The sequence below is a fragment of the Bos grunniens genome, chromosome 10 (assembly GCF_055505025.1).
Source record: "Bos grunniens cultivar Pamir isolate PY7600 chromosome 10, Bosgru_T2T1.0, whole genome shotgun sequence".
Lineage (NCBI taxonomy): Eukaryota > Metazoa > Chordata > Mammalia > Artiodactyla > Bovidae > Bos > Bos grunniens.
The window spans coordinates 58734787-58754480 of record NC_141174.1 but is presented as its reverse complement, the minus strand read 5'-3'; the positions used below and the strand labels follow the sequence as shown (position 1 = coordinate 58754480).

Genomic DNA, 19694 nt, shown 5'->3' with positions numbered 1-19694 from the left:
TTGACCCATCTATACTCCATTTTTCTTTCTTTCCAAAAAAAGAAGCTATTCGAATCAGTTGAAAGCAATGAGATTAATGACAGAAAGAAAAGGATCTTAAAATCTAGTTTTTAGCTTTGAAGAGAGATTGGTTACTACTTTTAGCAATGGGCAGGTTAACCCACTCTCTTGGGGCCAGAGATGGAAGAACTGATGAGAAGGCAGCAGACCAAATTCCTAGAGGCTTTAGTGTTTGAAAGAGATTTCCCTCTGAAGACATAAAGATGAGGACCAGCCACTCTCATGGTTAAGAGAGAGGAAGTGAGAAGGGTGGCAGAGATGATTTAAACAACACTAAGAAAAAGAGACCTGTTTGAACCCAGAGTTCATGCCAGCATCCGCTGCTAGTTTAAAATTGACCAAAGATTTGTTTCAATAATCTCTCCAACCATTCTTACTTGTGCTTCTCATTTTTCTTAGACTTGATATCATATATATTTAAATTTTCATTTAAAAGCTTCCAGTAACCTTTGGCACCAGGATTCCTGACTTGGAGGTAGCCCATGTCTGATCATTGGGCTATAGGAGGCTGTGGGAATTTAATGCAATCCTCTCCTGCTACAGTTCTGGTTATTGGTGGTTCAAAAGTAGTTTCCCATTTAAAATCTTGAAACCATCGATTCATAATTTTCTGATGTTAATGAGTTGATTTCTGGGCCCTTTTTGAAAAAGGATTTCTAGGTAGAAGAAATAAGCAAACTCTTATTCATGGAATATCAAACCCAAACAAAGTGTATCTCAGGGACTGTCTCGGAGCACTTGATAGAAATTGAATTCTATATCTTCCAGGCTAATGTGCTGTGGTCCTTTAGGTGGGATAGGAAGGCTCACCTGGTGACTTCCCTGATGATAGAGTTATCCTGCATCAGCCCTAGTTTTCCAGTGTTCCTTGTTAGTTTACTTGCTAGAGGGGTGAGGCAAGGCTGGGTTAAAATGTAGAGTTGAGAATTTACTGTTGCCCAGGAAGATTAGCTTTCCAAGCACTGATTCTCGAGAAGAGGTTTCTTAACAATGTTGCCTGGACACTAGAAGGATTCCCCCCACCCCTACCCTCAACATGTATATAATTTGTAGTTTCTCCAAAGCACCTTGTGTTCATAATGAGGAATAATGACTCACAAGATGAGTAAATTCAGAGCCCCAAGAGCAATGAGGTTTAGTGGTGAATATACTAACCATGGGGAATCAGGAAACCAAGTGGGGTCCTGGTTTGGCTGCTGACTGCTAAAGTTACTCACCATCTCTGAGCTTGTGTCCTCTAAAAAATAAAAAGAGCTCCTATATGTCAAACATATCTTATGTTTTAGGAAAATACTATTATTATGTTGTGCATCATTTCATTTAATCCTCAAATTTCTGCTATGGGGTATGACTCTGCGCTCTGTTGTTTCGGTCATGCCCAACTTTTTGTAACCCTATGGACTGTAGCCTGATAGGCTCCTCTCTTCATGGGATTCTCCAGGCAAGAACACTGGAGTGGGTTGCCATGCCCTCCTCCAGGGGATCTTCCTGACCCAGGGATTGAACTTGCATCTCTTGAGTCTCCTGCATCTGCAGGTGGATTCTTTACCACTAGTGCCGTGGGGTGTGACTTTAATCACCTCTATTTTTGCAGATGAGGAAATTGAGGCACATAGAGGTTAAATAATTTGCCCAAGTTCATAGCCAGTAATGACAGCTTGGACTCAAATACTGGTGCGCAGACTGCCTGCAGTCTCTCCCATTATTGCTAACACTCCACCACCTCCTAAAGTGAAGAGAAAGGCCGAGAGAATGGTGAGGGTCCTTTTAGTCCTGCTAGTGTAGGGCAGAGGGCTCTGTTTCTGGAGTGAGAAGATCCAGCATTCAGCCCCACCTCGTTCCTTCTGACTACTGAGAATCTTTCGGGGAATACATCTCCACTACCAGGTCACAGGTAGCATTTCAGGACTTGGCTTATCTCCTATGCCCCACAAAAATACATATCAGGGCCATTCTTTTCTGAGCACATGGGTTAAGCCAAAGCTCAACGTAGTGGGGCCTTGGAGAAATGAAGCATGAGGAATGTTGGCCACAGAGAGAAGTATTTCAGCAAGAAGCTGCAAGCTCCCAGCTCGCTGGCTTGGTAGGGACCCCAGTAAATCAGGATAAGCCATGGAGGCTGGCACTGGATCTCAGCGGCAGAATGTGGTCAGGGGCTGCGGACCCCTCAAAACAACAGCAGCAGCAGCAGCAACAAACCAAGTTCAAGCTAAGAAAGCAGACTGTGTGTGCAGAAGGGGGCTGAAAGCATGAGGGAATGAGGGGGAGGAAGGAACAGACAGGACCAAAGGGACCTGGAACAAAAGGGGAGAGAGGATTCTAGTCACATCTCCCAGAGACTGGGAAAGGGCTCCAGTGTGCCCTGAAATGGAAGGAGAGGGAAAGAAGTAAGCAGCTCACAGTAAGCTAGAGGAGGAAGTGGGAGATGCGCTGCTTCCTGTATAAAGACCGATGATTGAAGACAAAGCTGGGTGGGGACTAGTCCCTGGGCTGCAGGCGCTGCTGCTACACATACACACAACGGCTGCCGCTCAGTGGGCAGCTCCTACTACTGCGGGGCTGGGCTGGGCGGGCTGCGCCGGAGCTCGCCTGCACTCAGCGGCGCGGAGGGCGGAGGAAAGCCACTCTCCTCGGACCAGCCTCGGGAGCCAAGGTAAAGGAAACGCTTTTCGTGTTGCTCCTTGTTAAGTGGGAAAAATGACCACCGCCAGCGGTTTTAAGGGCAGATTTCGAAGGGAAGAAAGGCACATTGTTCGGGGATTGGAGGAAATGATCAGGATGGGTTCTGTTAGGAGGACTTTTGAGAAGGACCAAATTTGTGACACCTTGGTTTGAAAAAATAATCCTCATTAGTGCTTAGCTTCCGTGACTCATCAGGAAAACATGCTAAATATTAAGAAGCTGTTTGCAGAGTTCTTTTGTAAGAAAAGCAGAGCCCAGGCGAAATCAATGGGGGCTGTGAAGCTGTGGGCTGACCATCTGAGCGTCGCAGTCCTGTTTCAGGGGTGTAAGTGGTATAAAATGTCAATTGCATTATCTTTCTTACACAGACCACTGGAGTGGCCTTTCTTGCAGCATAAGGATTGTGATTTGGCTTTCTGTGTTGTTTGTTTGTTTGGGGAGGGTAAATCCTTTTGTACTCAGAATTTGCCAACAAAGGCTGGAATTGCGTATGTGAGGGGCAGTATTTACCATTTAAAAAACGGTGTCTCTGCAGCTGCTCTCAGGATAACCTTAGAAACAGCTATCAGTTGCCAGTGGGTCTTATCCTAAAGTTGCATCCTTTCTCAAAGGAGTGGGGCGAGTTTAACTTGTCTAGAATCAGATAGGAGTGTATATATGGATTTTATGTTTATATAGATTTTACTCAGCTCTAGGTCAAGGTACATATTAGCCTCAGTGAGGGACAACATGTTAAAGTGTTGCTGGAGTTGTTTCCTTACCTGCATATGCTGTGCATGGACAAAATAGTGAAATCAGAATGTGATTTTTATTCTTTGATATTCTTGAGCAATGGGTCTTCTTACTGAGAGTCTGTGGCCCTGGCTTATTCATATTTGTGAATGATACATACAAGTGCAGTAAATAGGTCTAACGGATTAGAAATGAAATTGTGAGATTCTTTTCACAGAGTATGTAGGAGGAAGAGTTTAATATCCCAACATAGCCTGATTTTTAAAATTAACCTTTGTCTCCAATAAGTAGTACGGTTAAGCAATAAATGATCATTGATAAAAACGTTTTGTCTTGCATTTTTAGAATGAAAGGAGATACATTTTCAAAGGAAAGAAAGAACTGCTTATAGTGGAGTAAAAATAATAAAAAGGTCATATTTAGACACTCATAAATGTTTTAAATGTGGGTTTTAAATACTAAATATGCCATGGAGAGTATATATGTTTCCTTTTTTATCATTATTCTCAATTGTGAAGTTTCTTTTAATGTCATCTTTATGAAATTGATTTGGCTTCTCAAAATATGTGGGGTAACAGCACATTTCAGAAATAAGAATTTTTGGGTCCTTAAGGAATAAAATGTCTAATTTTCTGAGCTTATTTATGATGACTAACAGGCAAAGTATTACTGGTGTTGAACCATGGAGCTCCTCTGACAGATCTGTTGAATTTAATCAAACCTGTGGGCAAAACAAGTCATGCCACGTATTCCATGGCTCCAGTTCCTGTATGTCTCCTAGAGTAAAATATGTAAAGATCATCTACCCAAAGAAGAGTCTTGGGTGGATCTTGGATCCAGAATGCCCCTAACTGGAGCTATATGCTCAAGCTGCCTGTCATGAAATGGAAAGTTGGGAGTCTGGGCTATATGAATGAAAATGGGACTCATCCTCTGGTACTTACTCATCTACAGTCTGGATTCACTAGGTAATGCCAACACCCTGCTTTGTGTGGGGATGTGGAGACAATCTGCCTTACTTCTCTCTGTGTTCCATAAAAGAGTGAGAAAATGAAACCTTGGGTCATAGGCACAGGGGAGTCCAGAAACCCCCTGCTCTCTTTTAAAAAGACATTGAACAAGAGATACCTATTTTTGCATAGCCCAAAACATTTCCTTAGTTGTTAAATTCCAGCTTGAAGCACAACATGAATGAGTAACAGCAGATCAGTAACTATGATGGTAGAAGGTTTAGGAAAAAGATGAAGCAACTCCTAGCCTGTAAAATGGGACTATTTCCACTACTTCTGGCCATACAGAATATAAAAAGACATACTGCTTTTGTTCAGAGTGTTTAGAGTCAGCCGACACTGAAATTTTAATTGTGTGTGTGGTTTTTTTCCCCTGCCATATGGCTAATGGCAGAGTGGAAACACGACTCCATTATTTCCTGGCCAGTCCTGGGCCTCGTGGTGGGCTCCTAGTGAATGCATTTGGTTGACTGACTTTTTTAGCATACTTCAGAAGGCAGGCTCAACTTTTAAGTATAAAAGCTCTATAGTCAAAGCACAAAGCCTCTTCAAAGACAACTGTGGGAGCAGAAAACAGCATGGTGGAGTGAAAAGAACACAGGCTTCGAGAGGCAGGCAAATCTGCTTTTGAATACTACCACTAGTTCTTGCTCCTTGACCTTGTACGTTAATTTATGAACCTTGCTTTCTTCACAGTAAAGAAGGGTTAATAATCAAGGTATTTTTTTCATCGTTGTTTGTCGTGTTATGGTTTTATTTGTTTTTTGCTTTTGTGTATGATTTGAGAGTGCCGGTTAGGTACATAGTAGGTACTCAGGTCCTTTTTTCTCCTGCCTCAGGAAAAGTTAGTCTATTCTTAATCTTTGCCACCATCTCAAAGATTCCAGGAGACATTTTTTTAATTGCAGTTAAATATATATATAGAACATAAAATTTCCCATTTTAACCATTTTTAAGTATGCCATTCTGTGGCATTAAGTATGTTGACATTGTTGTAACCATCACCACCATTCATCTCCAGAGCTTTTTCATCTTCTCAAACTGAAAATCTGTTGCATTAAATAGTAATTTCCCATTCCCTCCTCGCCCTAGCAACCACTATTCTGCCTTCTGTTCATGAATCTGACTACTCTAAGTACCTCATATAAGTGGAACCGTATGGTATTTGTCCTTTTGTGATGGCTTAATTCATTTACCAAAACGTCTTACAGGTTCATCCATGTTGTGACCTATGTTGTAATTTTTTGCCTTGTTTAGGCTGAATAATATTCCATTTTATGTATATATTATATTTTCTAATCCATTAATCTGCTGATGGACATTGTGGTTACTTCCTTGTTTTTGCTTTTGTGACTAATCCTGCTATGATCATGGGTGTACAAACATCTGTGTGAGTCCCTGCTTTCACTTCTTTCTGGGTTAACCCAGAAGGGTTAAATGCTGTATTATATGGTAACTGTGTTTAATTTTTGAAGAATGACTATACTGTTTTCCATAGCAACTATGGTGACACCAGCGGTAAAGAAATCGCCTGCCAATGCAGGAGACACAGAAGAGGAGGGTTCAATTCCTGGGTCAGGAAGATCCCCTGGAGGAGAAAATTGCAACTCACTCCGGTATTCTTGCCTGGAGAATTCCATGGACAGAGGAGCCTGGCATGGCGTCACAAAGAGACGGACATGACTAAGCAGGCACCACAATATAACAGATACAACATATTTCCATTGCAGTACATCAGGGTCCCAATTTGCATTTCCCTGAGGATTAGTGATGTTGAATGTCTTTTCATGTGTATATTGGCGATTTGTTGTCTTCTTTAGAGAAATGTCTGTTCAAGTCCTTTACCCATTTTTTTTTTTAATTGGGTTGTTTTCAAGTTGTATTTAAATGGTGGCATCCCTTAACATGGTGTGTTAGGAAGATCATGACTTAAATATTTTATGTTTAATCTCTTGCATGCACCAATATTACCCCTGCCCAAGTGAAATACTTCTCTCAAAAGTAACTTTTAAACTGGAAGGGAGAAAGAAGATCTGCATAGATCCTGATAATTGGTAACATCAAGAACCAGATAGTGAAATTCAAACCCTTATTGTAGACCAGTGATCTGCTGGCCAGGCTGCCACAAAAGAGGCAGGAGGGACCTGTCACTTCAGTGTCCTTCTAGTTTCTACACATTAGCTTCAGGAGAAAAAAATGCCCAACAGGTAGCAAGTTCAACTACAGTACTAAATTTTTCTCGAACTTTTTCTAATAGGGTTAATCTTGGAAAGAGGCTATAGTAGTTAAACGACAACAGATTCTGAGAGAAGTTTCTACTAACAAAATGTGATTCTAATCCAAATTTCACATCTTAAAATAAAGAACCCTGTGTTTCATTCTCCACCACAGATTTCACTCTGTATTCCAAAACCAGAGAGGCAGGGTATGGATGGGTCTGAGGACATCTGAGCGGAATGATTAGGGAGGACTCTGGTGAACAGCAATGATACCTGAGATGGTGTGGTTAAAGATGTTGACCTTGAATGGTTTGAAGAGCTCCTGAAAGATTGTATGTTAATGTGTATGTTAATTTTTTGTAATACACTCTGTGGATGTACTAAGAGGTTGGCTAATGGCCCCCAACTTTTTAAAGTTTGCAAATCTGTTGATTCTACAGTTACTGGGAAGACCTATGACTGGCTTTACTAGACCCAGATAGGAGAGAGGAATTACAGCACTGGGTTAAGTGTTTGTCCTAGTCTAGGCTAGGACATCATGGAATGAATGGTAGAGCTAAAAACTACCTGGGAACAAACCTATCCTGTATCACCCCCTCGATGATGGATTATGAAATAGATCCAGAATTTACCTTTCTGGAACTGCACAGTTGATTAATACCTCATTTCTCAATTCAGTTTCCATTTTACTTTCCTCCTTCGTAGAGAAAAGATTTAGAGAAAGTCATTCTACTTTGTCACTTTAAAAATTGTTTGGAAGACCATATTATTTTGTTTAAAAAGAAGAAGGTAATGTTTACATTTTATATGCTATGTTTCTGTGTTCAAATTTGTTCACATGTAAAGATGTCACTGTGGAACTGGGATTCAGATTTTCAAGTAAGAGCATTAGAAATATACGTGGTTCCCTAAAACTCTTATGTTAAAGAAAACGAGTTATGTTTAATGGGAGTCGATGTTCATACAGTGTTCAGAATCTCCAGAGGACTTCATTAAACTTTAAAAAAGAGAGAGCTCAGTTCTCAAACTCTAGTGGCAACATGTTTCTTAGAAGTGAAGATACAAAACAAAATCAGCCCTTTTATCTCTTGGTAAATATGTTTAAACGGTCAGCTCTTAATGTTCGAAAGATTTAGAAACACTGGGTAGTTGACCCTTCCTCCCCGTTTCTTTGGCCTTACATTTGTCCCCTTGTCAGCCTGGTTGTCAGGGTCATACTTTCCCATGATCCTCTGCCCCAGTCACCTGGCAATAGAACTGAAGGAGAGGGTTTGGGAACCAAGGTGATGGCTTCACTTCAGAGTCCTTGCAACACCAGCAAGGACTTTGCTGTTTTTGGGAAATCCTTTTCTTTTTTATTTCACTTTTTTACTCCACTCTGCATTTTCAATGAAAACAATGAAATCCAACCCCCTATTTCCTTTTTTCATTGCAGGTCACTTTTTGTTTTTCACAGAATGTATGTATTACGGAGAAGGCAATGGCACCCCACTCCAGTACTCTTGCCTGGAAAATCCCATGGACAGAGGAGCCATGGATGGGGTTGCTGAGGGTCGGACATGACTGAGCGACTTTGCTTTCACTTTTCACTTTTGTGCATTGGAGAAGGAAATGGCAACCCACTCCAGTGTTCTTCCTGGAGAATCCCAGGGATGGCGGAGCCTGGTGGGCTGCTGTCTATGGGGTCGCACAGAGTCGGACACGACTGAAGCGACTTTGCAGCAGCAGCAGCATGTATTATGGAATTCTTCAACCTCATTCTTTACCACCTCAAAATGTCTCATGTCTCCCTTCTTTTTCTTCTCCTCCCTTCCTAGGTTGTATTAGCACAGCCTTTCTTTCAATCCCAAAGTCAACTCTTTACTTGGAACGTGTCAGTTCATTTCTTTTTACTTTCTAGGGGGCTATGTTCTGATGATAATTCTATCTCCTTCCTGCATATTTGGTTTCTTCCTTTTATTGACCCTTTCCACAGCCTGCAAACTTGTTTCAGTTCAGTTCAGTCACTCAGTAATGTCGGACTGTTTGCGACCCTATGGACTCAGCACACCAGGCTTCCCTGTCCATCACCGACTCTCAGAGCTTACCCAAACTCATGTCCATTGAGTCAGTGATGCCATCCAAGCATCTCATCCTCTGTCATTCCCTTCTCCTCCTGCCTTCAATCTTTCCCAGCATCAGGGTCTTTTCTAGTGAGTCAGTTCTTCGCTTCAGGTGGCCAAAGTATTGGAGTTTCAACTTCAATATCAGTCCTTCCAATGTATACTCAGGATTGATCTCCTTTAAGATGGACTGGTTGGGTTTCCTTGCAGTCCAAGGGAATCTTAAGAATCTTCTCCAACACCACAGTTTAAAAGCATCAATTCTTTGGTGCTAAGCTTTCTTTATAGTCCAACTCTCACATCCACACATGACTACTGAAAAAAACATAGCCTTGACTAGATGGACTTTTGTTGGCAAAGTAATGTCTCTGCCTTTTAATACGCTGTCTAGGTTGGTCATAACTTTTCTTCCAAGGAGCAAGTGTCTTTTAATTCAAGGCTGCAGTCACCATCTGCAGTGATTTTGGAGCCCCCAAAAATAAAGTCTGACACTGTTTCCACTGTTTCTCCATCTATTTCCCATGAAGTGATGGGACCGGATGCCATGATCTTAATTTTCTGAATGTTGAGTTTTAAGCCAACTTTTTCACTCTCCTCTTTCACTTTCATCAAGAGGCTCTTTAGTTCTTCTTCACTTTCTGCCATAAGGGTGGTATCATCTGCATATCTGAGGTTATTGATGTTTCTCCCAGCAATCTTGATTCCAGCTTGTGCTTCATCCAGCCCAGCGTTTCTCATGATGTACTCTGCATATAAGTTAAATAAGCAGGGTGACAATATGCAGCCTTGATGTACTCCTTTTCCTATTTGGAACCAGTCTGTTGTTCCATGTCCACTTCTAACTGTTGCTTCCTGACCTGCATACAGGTTTCTCAAGAGGCAGGTCAGGTGGTCTGGTATTCCCATGTCTTTCAGAATTTTCCACAGTTTCTTGTGATCCACACAGTCAAAGGCTTTGGCATAGTCAATAAAGCAGAAGTAGATGTTTTTCTGGAACTCTCTTGCTTTTTTGATGATCCAGCGAATTTTGGCAATTTGATCTCTGGTTCCTCTGCCTTTTGTAAATCCAGCTTGAACATCTGGAAGTTCACGGTTGAAGCCTGGCTTGGAGAATTTTGAGCATTACTTTGCTAGTGTGTGAAGTGAGTGCAATTGTGTGGTGAAAGTGAAGTCGCTCAGTCGTGTCCGACTCTTTGCGACCCCATAGACTAGGGGTCTGTGTCAGACTAAGAGTTAAAAGTTGATATGTGTATTTAAGTTGGTGTTGGTCCTTTGACTAGAGTCTCTATCAAGTTAATTATCTTTCTTTCCTAGAAAGAAATCCTCCATCCATGGGATTTTCCAGGCAAGAATACTGGAGTGGATTGCTATTTCCTTCTCCCGGAGATCTTCCCCACCCAGGGATCGAACCCTGGTCTCCCTCATTGTAGACAGATGCTTTACAGTTTGAGCCAACAGCATGTGAAGTGAGTGCAATTGTGTGGTAGTTTGAGCATTCTTTGGCATTGCCTTTCTTCAGGATTGGAATGAAAACTGACCTTTTTCAGTCCTGTGGCCACTACTAAATTTTCCAGATTTGCTGGCATATTGAGTGCAGCACTTTCACAGCATCATTTTCAGGATTTGAGATAACTCAACTGGAATTCCATCACGTCCCCTAGCTTTGTTTGTAGTGATGCTTCCTAAGGCCCACTTGACTTCATATTCCAGGGTGTCTGGCTCTAGGTGAGCGATCACACCATTCTGATTATCTGGGTCGTGAAGATCTTTTTTGTATAGTTCTTCTGTATATTCTTGCCACCTCTTCTTAATATCTTCTGCTTCTATTATGTCCATACCATTTCTGTCCTTTATTGAACCCATATTTGCAGGAAATGTTCCCTTGGTAATTTTCTTGACGAGATAGTCTTTCTCATTCTATTGTTTTCCTCTATTTCTTTGCATTGATCATTGAAACTTGCTTAGTTTACACTATAAAGTGAGAGTGAAGTCGCTCAGTCGTGTCCGACTCTTTGCAACCCCATGAACTGTCGGGGGGTCCCCAGGGCTCCTCCGTCCATGGGATTTCCCAGGCAAGAATACTGGAGTGGGTTGCTATTTCCTTCTCCAGGAGATCTTCCCCACCCAGGGATCGAACCTGGGTCTCCCTCATTGTAGACAGACGCTTTACGGTCTGAGCCACCAGGGAAGTCAGTTTACACTATAAAATTTAAATAAACCTGTTGCCAACAAAGCTTCCCTTTGACTTTGGTAACCTTTGCTAACTTTGTTTTCTTCCTACCTGTAGGGGAAGAAAGATAGTTTTCCCTTCACCCTTCTCAGTTCTAGGAAGCCTGTAACCAAAGGTTGATAAGGGAAAAGCAAACAGACATTTATTAACTTGAATACCTCATCTATACATGGGAGGTACCAGGGAAGAATGAGTAGCTCTCAGAAGCGATTTAGAACTCAGGCCTAAATACCACCTTGAGCTAAAGACAAAATTGAGAGGGAGCAGTGGAGGAGGTCAGTTGTAGGGAGGTGGCCAGGAAAACTGAGGTAAATAAGAGTTAAAAGTTGATACGCATATTTAAGTTGGTGCTAGTCCTTTGACTAGAGTCTCTATCAAGTTAATTATCTTTCTTTCCTAGGACCAGAGAGGGAGGCCGTCTTACAAATGAAGATTTCCTTTATAAATGTAAATTTCCCTTACAAAAACGTAACATCTAGTCTGTTTTCATAATTTCTCCTATTTCCCAAAATAATCTGCTCAAAATAATTCTTATGCCAAAGAGACATATTTTGGGGTGGTATATTCTACCACACTTCATGCCTCTCTGAAGGTTCCCAACTTTGCCATTAACTCCAAGTTCTGCACCTCAAATATGAGTGTTCTCAAGATTTGATTCTTCTGCCACTTAATTTCTCCCTCTTCCTTTATCAAATCCTTTTCTAAGATCTCTGTCATTGTCACAGGGGTGGAGAGCACTTCCAAATCTAATTCTGCATCCTGACCTCTAACTTACTGTAAATTTGCACATCAAGCACCTCATGAACTTGCCAGAACACACAACCCACTGAAACTGAGACCAGAATCAGTGTTTGCCATTGCCTTTCCCCACTCAGAACCAGTTCTTCACCTGATTCCATGATTATTAATGACACCCCATTCTCTTAGTCCCTCAATTAGGAAAACTCAATTCCATTATTTTCCTCGCCAATCAAGTTGGAGTCAGTCAGTCGCTCAGACCTTTGCATTGTCATTGGAAACATATCTTGATACTATTTGCTCTTTCTCATGTTGACAGTTGGTGTCTTAGTTCTGGTTCTCCTGACCTCCAGATGGGCTGATTGGTTGTTTTCTTGCCTCTCCTAGAAGAACTTTCCTGCTTCTCCTTCTACACTTCACCTCTATAGTTTTGCTTCTCTGCCTCACCAAATTCCTTTCATCCTGTAAGACTCATTTCAAATGCTACTTCTTCCATGAAGTTTCCTTGGTTTCTTCCTTCCCCGATAAAAAGCAGCCTTTACTTCCCCTGAAGTCTTTTGTTCTTTTCTCTCAGCAATTAGTGCATTCTAGTGTATATAATGGCAATGGCAGTCTATTTTTCTTTTTTCTTTAGCAAGCTCTTTGAGGATAGCAGCCACGCCCAGTTTCATCTTTGTCTTCCTTACAGCACATGAATATAGCTTGGGTTTTTGTTTGGTTTTAATTTCAGTTTTAATGAAGTGTCAAAGAAAATTATAAGATATTTAAAGTGTTCATCATGGTGATTGGATATACATATATACTGTAAGAGTATTCCTCCCAGTTAATTAACACATTCATCAGCTCATATGTATTTGTGGATTTGGTGAGGTTTTTGCCTCTTTTTTTTAGTGAAAGCCTTTGGGTTCACAAATGCAGTTTATCATTTGTTTAATGAACTTTCATGGGTCACTTACTTTTTGATGCAGAGAGGGCTAGATATTCTAGGAGCTCATAAACTACTGGGGAAACAGACAAATACTGATGAAATTACAATATAGTTAGTCAGTCTGTCCACAAGTCTTAACTGAATGTTTGCAGTGTGCCTTGTGTCCTTTGAGGGCCAAGGATACTTGGATGAACAAAACAAGCCAGTTCTTTGTTTTCTTGGAATTTACACTGTAGTGTCGGGAGAAACCCAGGAAACATGTAAATCAGCGATTTTCAGATCTGGCTGCACATTAGAAATCACTGAGAGGTACTTTGAAAAAAAATACCTGTGGCCCAACCTCAACCCAGACTAATTAAATCAGAATCAGCCAGGATTGGACTCCACTGACAAAAACAAATTACAATACAAGAAAATACCAGGCAGTGATAAGTGCTGAGGTGGATTAAAACAGAAGTAGACTAAATGATAGAGATTGTGCGCATGATGGTGTAGTCATGGCGGTTTTACTTTTGTTGGGTAATCCCTGAAGGCCTCTCTGAGATGACATTTGAATGAGACCTGTATTATGGTGAAGAGTAAGCCACGTAAGCAGCTTTGGGGAGAGAGTTCCCAAGCAGGGAGTACAGGTATCTTTCTGAAATAAGGGTGAGGTGGACTTCCAGCTGAAGCGTGGCCCTTTTCACACACACCTGTGCAAGAATCTATAGAATCTCTTTCCTCTGCCGAAAGCAGCTTTCCAGTTGAACTAGGTGGACTACAAATGCAGAACACTTGGCTTCTCTGTTGAGCATATGTGGGTGAGATTGTATTTAGACCAAAGTGATTTAGTAGTCAGGAAGACTACTACTCATGTCCGGATGAGTGAAGATCAGTGTGTTTCAAGAATCAAGTCGAGAACTAGCATTTGCTGAGCATTCTGTTTGAGCTTCTGTGTGCTGGAGACTTTATATATGTTACTGTTTTCTATTAGCTTTTTCTTTAAGTTGAAGTATAGTTGATTTACAATCTTGTGTTAGTTTCTGGTGTATAGCAAAGTGGTTAAGATATACATATATATATTTCATATTCTTTTTCATTATGGTTTATTATAGTTCCCTGTGCTATACAGTAGGACCTTGTTTATTTTTATACAGTAGCATAGATCTGTTAATCCCAAACTCCTAATTTATCCCTCCCCTGCCTCCTTTCCCCTTTGGTAACCATAAATTTGTTTTCTATGTCTCCATTAGCTTTTAAAGTAATCCTGTGAGATGAGAACAATATTTTTCAATCAGGATACTTTTGGATGCTGGTGAAAGAATACCCTACCAAAACAGTGTGAACAATAGGACATTTATTGAGGACCTCCTGAAAGGAGGGTGACTCTGGTGTTAATTCTAGCTGGACAGTGTTCCTAGCAACCTTAAATCTTTCTCTCCTCCTATTCTGACATCCTGAGCAGGTTGGTTTGTCTTCTGAGGCCAGCTCCCTTCACTGTGCTGAGATGGCTCTCACTACAATTTCAGAGTTATAGGCTGATTTCAGTTTCACTAGAGGCACAGTGAACTGCCCATATACCTCTTCTTAATGTTACAGAAAAGCTGCCCACAGCAGAATTCACCTTCACAATTCACTGTGCCTTCCCTATTAGTAGCAAGGCCAACAGAACTGCTGAAATTGGCTCATTTGTTTTCTTGTGAGGCCATGGCACAGCCCTGCCTTTCTGAAGAGCATGGTCACCAGACCCCAGACAAAAGATCTGACTCAGTTAACAAGGATGAAGGGTGAATGATTATCGAGTGGGCAGTCAACAGAGTCTGCCGCTATATTAATTCCATCCTGTACATGAAGATATCAAGGCTCAAAAAGGTTAAAATTATCAAGATCACACAACTTTGAGTTGAACCGTGTTTCCATGCATTCTCTTTTCAGAAAAACAAACACATACACACGTATACACAAATGAAAAACTTGTTTTTGTTGATAGTGATGATCTAGGTAGATTAGAGAAAGAGTCCTGAAAGAAAATACAAAATGGCTGCTGTGAGACTAAGCAAAAAATCACCTTCGAAACAAATGATTCCAGAAGAAATTACAACAGGTCCTGGTAAGCATTAAGAATGGCATTTAGTTTAGACAACCAGTCCTGCATTTCTGCATTGTAATTTTATATATATATATATATATATATATATAATTAAATTGAGTGCTGCTGACTGGTCATTATAATGAATTTGATCTAAAGAAAATCCACCCTGGACCAAGAAATGACCAAGAGAGGCCAAGGGTTCTGTGTATGTTGTCTTTCAGACTTAAATGAAAACCGTATTTTCTCTAGAGAGCCATGCATTTTGTTGATGATGGCGTGTGTAAGGGGAGAAAGAATAATCTCTGACATTTCTAATTATGAGTTATTTTGAAAGTGGGTTTTCACTTTCCAACTCCAGAGTCAACATGCAGTTCGATTATTACTGCGTTTTCTTCATGGTTTCTTCACTTCCCACATGAGATTTCATTTCAGAGGCTGGGTTTGTAAGACGACAACAGTGAAAAGAGAAATTGCAGTGGAGCTGCTATCACAGTGTTTTGACGGCTTGCCTGTAGGTGTTTTTCTGTTCGTTATCATTGTAACAGGTTAGTGTCAATGGTGGGAATATCTTCTCTGTAATAAATGATTGAGTGCTTCCTGCTCTTCTATTTGCATTTTTAAACAGGAAAGTAAATGTTGATTTCTAGGCTTTGCCAACAGAGCTGTGTTTAAGAAGGGTATTTATCTGATCTGCCCAGAGCCATATGAGAAAAATTGTGAAAAAATTTAAACACGAAAAATAAATTAACTGTCATTTTAGAGTCTTTGATGGAGAATTGAACTGATCTTTTGAGATTTTTTAAACTTCATGAATTGTGGTTGTGTTCAGAGACCATTACTGTATATAAGCATTAATTTCACTAATAGTTTTATTATGATTTTTTCCTTTGGGGGCAGAAACTTGATTATCGAGCAGTCCCAAGATTTTCTTTTAATTAAGCTAACAAAAATTTGAAAAATTGTGTAAAAAATTTGAGTAAAAAAATAAAAGTGAAAATTTCTAAGCAAAAAAAAAAAAAAAAGAAAAAAAGATTTTTTATTATGTTTTAAAATAATCCCAAAATACCATAGTGTAGAAAATAATATTCTAAGGCTTAATTCACAGGAGATCATAATAGTTAAAGAATATTGGTTTGGAATCAGAATATCTTGGACAAGTTCCTTATACTATTTGTGCCTCTGTTTCCTCATCTATAAACTGGGATAAAATGACAATAACTACTTTACAAAATTGTCAGGAGAAGATTACATAGTGGGTAAAACATTTATTTAACATAGTGCCTGACAAATAGTAATTAACTATTCAGAATTGTAGCTATTATTATTGTTATTTTTATTACTGTTACCACAGTAATAAAACTATTATTTTATTATTATTGTTACCATGAAGATGGAGGCGAGTATCTTTTATTCTAGCTTTGGGGTTCTTGACAGGTTTTAGCAGAAACAATTATGATCCAGTAAGAGCCACAGGTGCAAGGAAGCCTTCTTCCCTGGCATAGTCAGATGTTAGTGTTTTGACTTTAAGTGATAGTCTCAAGCTTGCGTTATTTGTTCACCAATGCATGTGCTTACTCATAAATATTTCCAGTTTTCCTTCCCAATTTATGACAGACACACATCTCTGTCTACTTTAGTTCGACGTAGCCATGTGTCTTGCACTGGCCAGTGAAACGTGAGCAGAAGTGATGTTTGTCACCTCTAGGAAAAAGCTTAGAAGAGCCAGGATGTGAGTACATTCCTTGGCAATTGACAGTGGTAGAAGCACAAAAACAGTGGCTGAGCCCTTCAGCCTGGTTCTTAGAATAAAGACAACAGAAATGGTCTCTCCACTGACCTACCATGGACGTGTAGAGAGAGGAGAAATGAGTTTTTCTTTCTTAAAGGATTTGGGGGTTGTTAGTTATGACAGTATAACCTAACCTATCCTAACCAGTACAGTCTGGTTATCCCTTCAAAATCTGGAGAAAAAAATATTATTGGTAACAGTACATAAAATATGTAGCACTTTGGAGAAATTAATTTTTAATAACTATTGTGTGTGTGTGTGTGTGTGGTAAATTATACCATAAGTAAGCCTTAGGATACTTCACATTTTAATTTAAATAGATGTATATAAAATTTATTTAAATCTCTCTTAAAATAGGGTTTATTTCCATTTCAAACAGAGGAAAATCAGTATACCAACATCTTGCCAACATCTGTTTTTCTTTGAAGAGAGTCACCTGTGATGCCCAAGTCAGGACTGTGAGTTCTAGACCCAATGTGATCACTGGGTCATGGTTCCTCTGACTTAAAGTTCATCCAAAATGGTGCTTTGTGACACAGAGGATCTTCTGAGAGAAGATAAGGGACTAAACCATGCCTGTGGCCTTTGTCTCCAGTAGGAAAATAGTCTTCCCTAAGCTCTATTGCAATGTTCAGTTATAAACAATGGTGCTGAGTACATAGAGGGTCTTAAATAACATGTATTGATAAATGGAAGTAGTCTACAGTTCTTCCAAATGTTGGACTCTCTCATATTCGCTTTTTAAAAATGAACCTTTATTTTAGACCTTGGTTTAAAAACGTCTCAGTACTAAGATTTACTTACATTTACCCTAGAATCAAGTTACATTGTTATGATTATACAGTGTTAAGGAAAAGAAAATTCATTATAATAAAAAAAAGACATTTATTCTTTTAAAGCATTTTACATGTACACACAGATGTAAGCTATTTTATTTGATATTTTTTACTACTGATTTTTTCATCTGATTATTACATTTGGATCTCTAAAACTGCATTATGAAATACCTTAATTATTTAAATTAGGAACAGATTCATTATCTCCAGTGTACAAACTCAAATTAATTTCATTATTAACCTGAATTTTAAATTGATTAATCTTGGAGTGTTTAAGGAACCAAGAGGGATTTCTTTTCATCCTTAAAGAAAAGGACGTATTGATTTGATGACTCTCTCTCTATCACACCAGTTGTGCTACAAAGAGCAAGAAATTTGTAAGAAACTTTGGATAGATTTTATAAACCAGCCAGAAACCTGTTTGTCTGGGGCTTCTAGAGGAACAATCTGTGAGTCATTTTAAAAAACAAACACACTCATAATCACAGCGCATGTTGTTACCATGGTTATCAGGCCTGTGGAGTTGGGTTGCTTATGTTCCTGTAAAGGGAAGAGGGGGAGAGAAACTGAGAATTCAGAGCTTTGTTATCAGCTTCAATTTGACTATTGCAAGAGAGAGTTTAAGGGTTTCTTGAGAACATGCTGGCTCAGTCATCCTGAGAGGGAAGTGAAGAAACTCTGGAATCCTCCCTTTGTTATTGAATATAAGTTAATCATACTAGTGTTAGGTGTTATGATTCACAGGGGAGAAAAGGACCATTTGGCATACTCTTGGGAAGATGGGGGAAATAGGTCCCTTATCTGCTATATAATTACATGTAAGTCTCTAAGGTCTACCAGGGAAGTGTCTGGTGTGCAGATGTACAGGGCTTTAATGAGCCTCTAAAAGGTGCCAAATGCCACTGGCATAATATTATTACAGATTTAAAGGATCCTTAGTGCATTATTCTGATACAGTTAGGGTGACACAAATGCAGGGAGTTTGTATATGATTTTTCCCTGGCATATGGTGTAATAACTATTTCTCAAAACTGTAGATTTCATTTGTCTTTTCATATATAGGAAGAAGGCACGTGTTATCCAAACTTCATTCTAGGCTGTCTTAATTTTTTTTTAAGATTAGTAAACAATGCTTAAACTTTTTTTCGGATGATGAAAGGAATTCACTGAAAATTCCGAAAATACTTAAAGTGTAAAAAATAACCTAAGACTGACCCTTTCCATTAATCAAGTTGTTGGTTGAACTACATGTGACAGAGACCTGATTTCACAGTGACTGACAAAAGTTAGAAGCTATTTGTCTTTCACATAACAGTCCACAAGTGTGTGGCCCAGGGCTGGTAAGGTAACTCTCCTTGACAAGATCTCCCAGGGACCCAGGCTCCTTCTGTCATACTGTTACATCATTCATACCATGTTTTCCTTGCTTTGTGGTCCAACGTGGCTTCTTGCCATAAAAACCTCACTGTAACCAGTAGGAAGGAAGGAAGTTGGAAAGGGGAGGGCAAGACCCAGAAGTTGCATGGATCACTTTTGCAGCCTTCCCCTTGAACTTTGTCACGTGACCACATACCTAGCCACAAGGGAAGGTGGGAAAAGCACTTACTGTTGTCTTAAATGTGTCTAGCTTAGATTGGAGGAAAGCAGATATTGAATCATATCTAGCAACTTCTAGTATTTACATTTTCTGGGCATAAAGGAGGACAATACACTGTTAACATTTTGATGTGATCCTTCCAATCTTTTTCTAGAAAAATATGTATCAGAAAGATATTATGTATAATATTTACTAGGAAATATTATATATGTTATACTAGGAGACTATTATATATGAAAAATATTAAAGAAAATATTAGAAAATGTATATATAATATAAATATTAGAAAATTAACTGAGTTCATACTATATATATAATTTTGTATTCTTTTCACATAAGTTTATTTCGTGTGTATTTTCCTCAGCATTTAAATCTTTTGTATTTATCCTTTCCAAGTTCCATTGTGTGTAGTTTTTTTGTTTTACTTAATAGCTTGTATTATTAATATTTAGGCTACTTCTAACACCTTGGTAATAATTGTGTATATTTAGCATTTGGGGGATCACATTAAGGAGTGACCTCACTAAGACAATGGCTGAGAACATATTTGAGATCTTGATATAGTGCCCAACTACTTTCCAGAGAGATTGTGCCAGTTTATGCTCCCCCAGTAGTGTGTAGGTTTCCCTTGTGGCTAGCTGGTAAAGAATCTGGCACAATGGGCCCTTGTGGCTCAACTGGTAAAGAATCTGCCTGCAAT

General features: G+C 39.6%; 1 protein-coding gene across 13 annotated transcripts in view; it reads left to right on the top strand.

The window, feature by feature from the left end:
- GNG2 (G protein subunit gamma 2) overlaps positions 1 to 19694 on the top strand; it is a 192726-nt gene that overhangs the window by 62113 nt on the left and 110919 nt on the right. For 3 of the 13 annotated variants that reach the window (XM_086321525.1, XM_086321519.1, XM_086321524.1), the window contains exon 1: positions 2652 to 2713. The exons of 4 other annotated variants lie outside the window; for them this stretch is intronic. The gene's annotated coding sequence lies outside the window, so the exon portion shown is untranslated. Of the gene's footprint in view, positions 1 to 2361; positions 3068 to 10119; positions 10272 to 15211; positions 15318 to 19694 lie in introns of those variants that run through there. 6 more of the 13 variants (XM_086321526.1, XM_086321520.1, XM_086321528.1 and 3 more) reach the window with 4 other exon arrangements.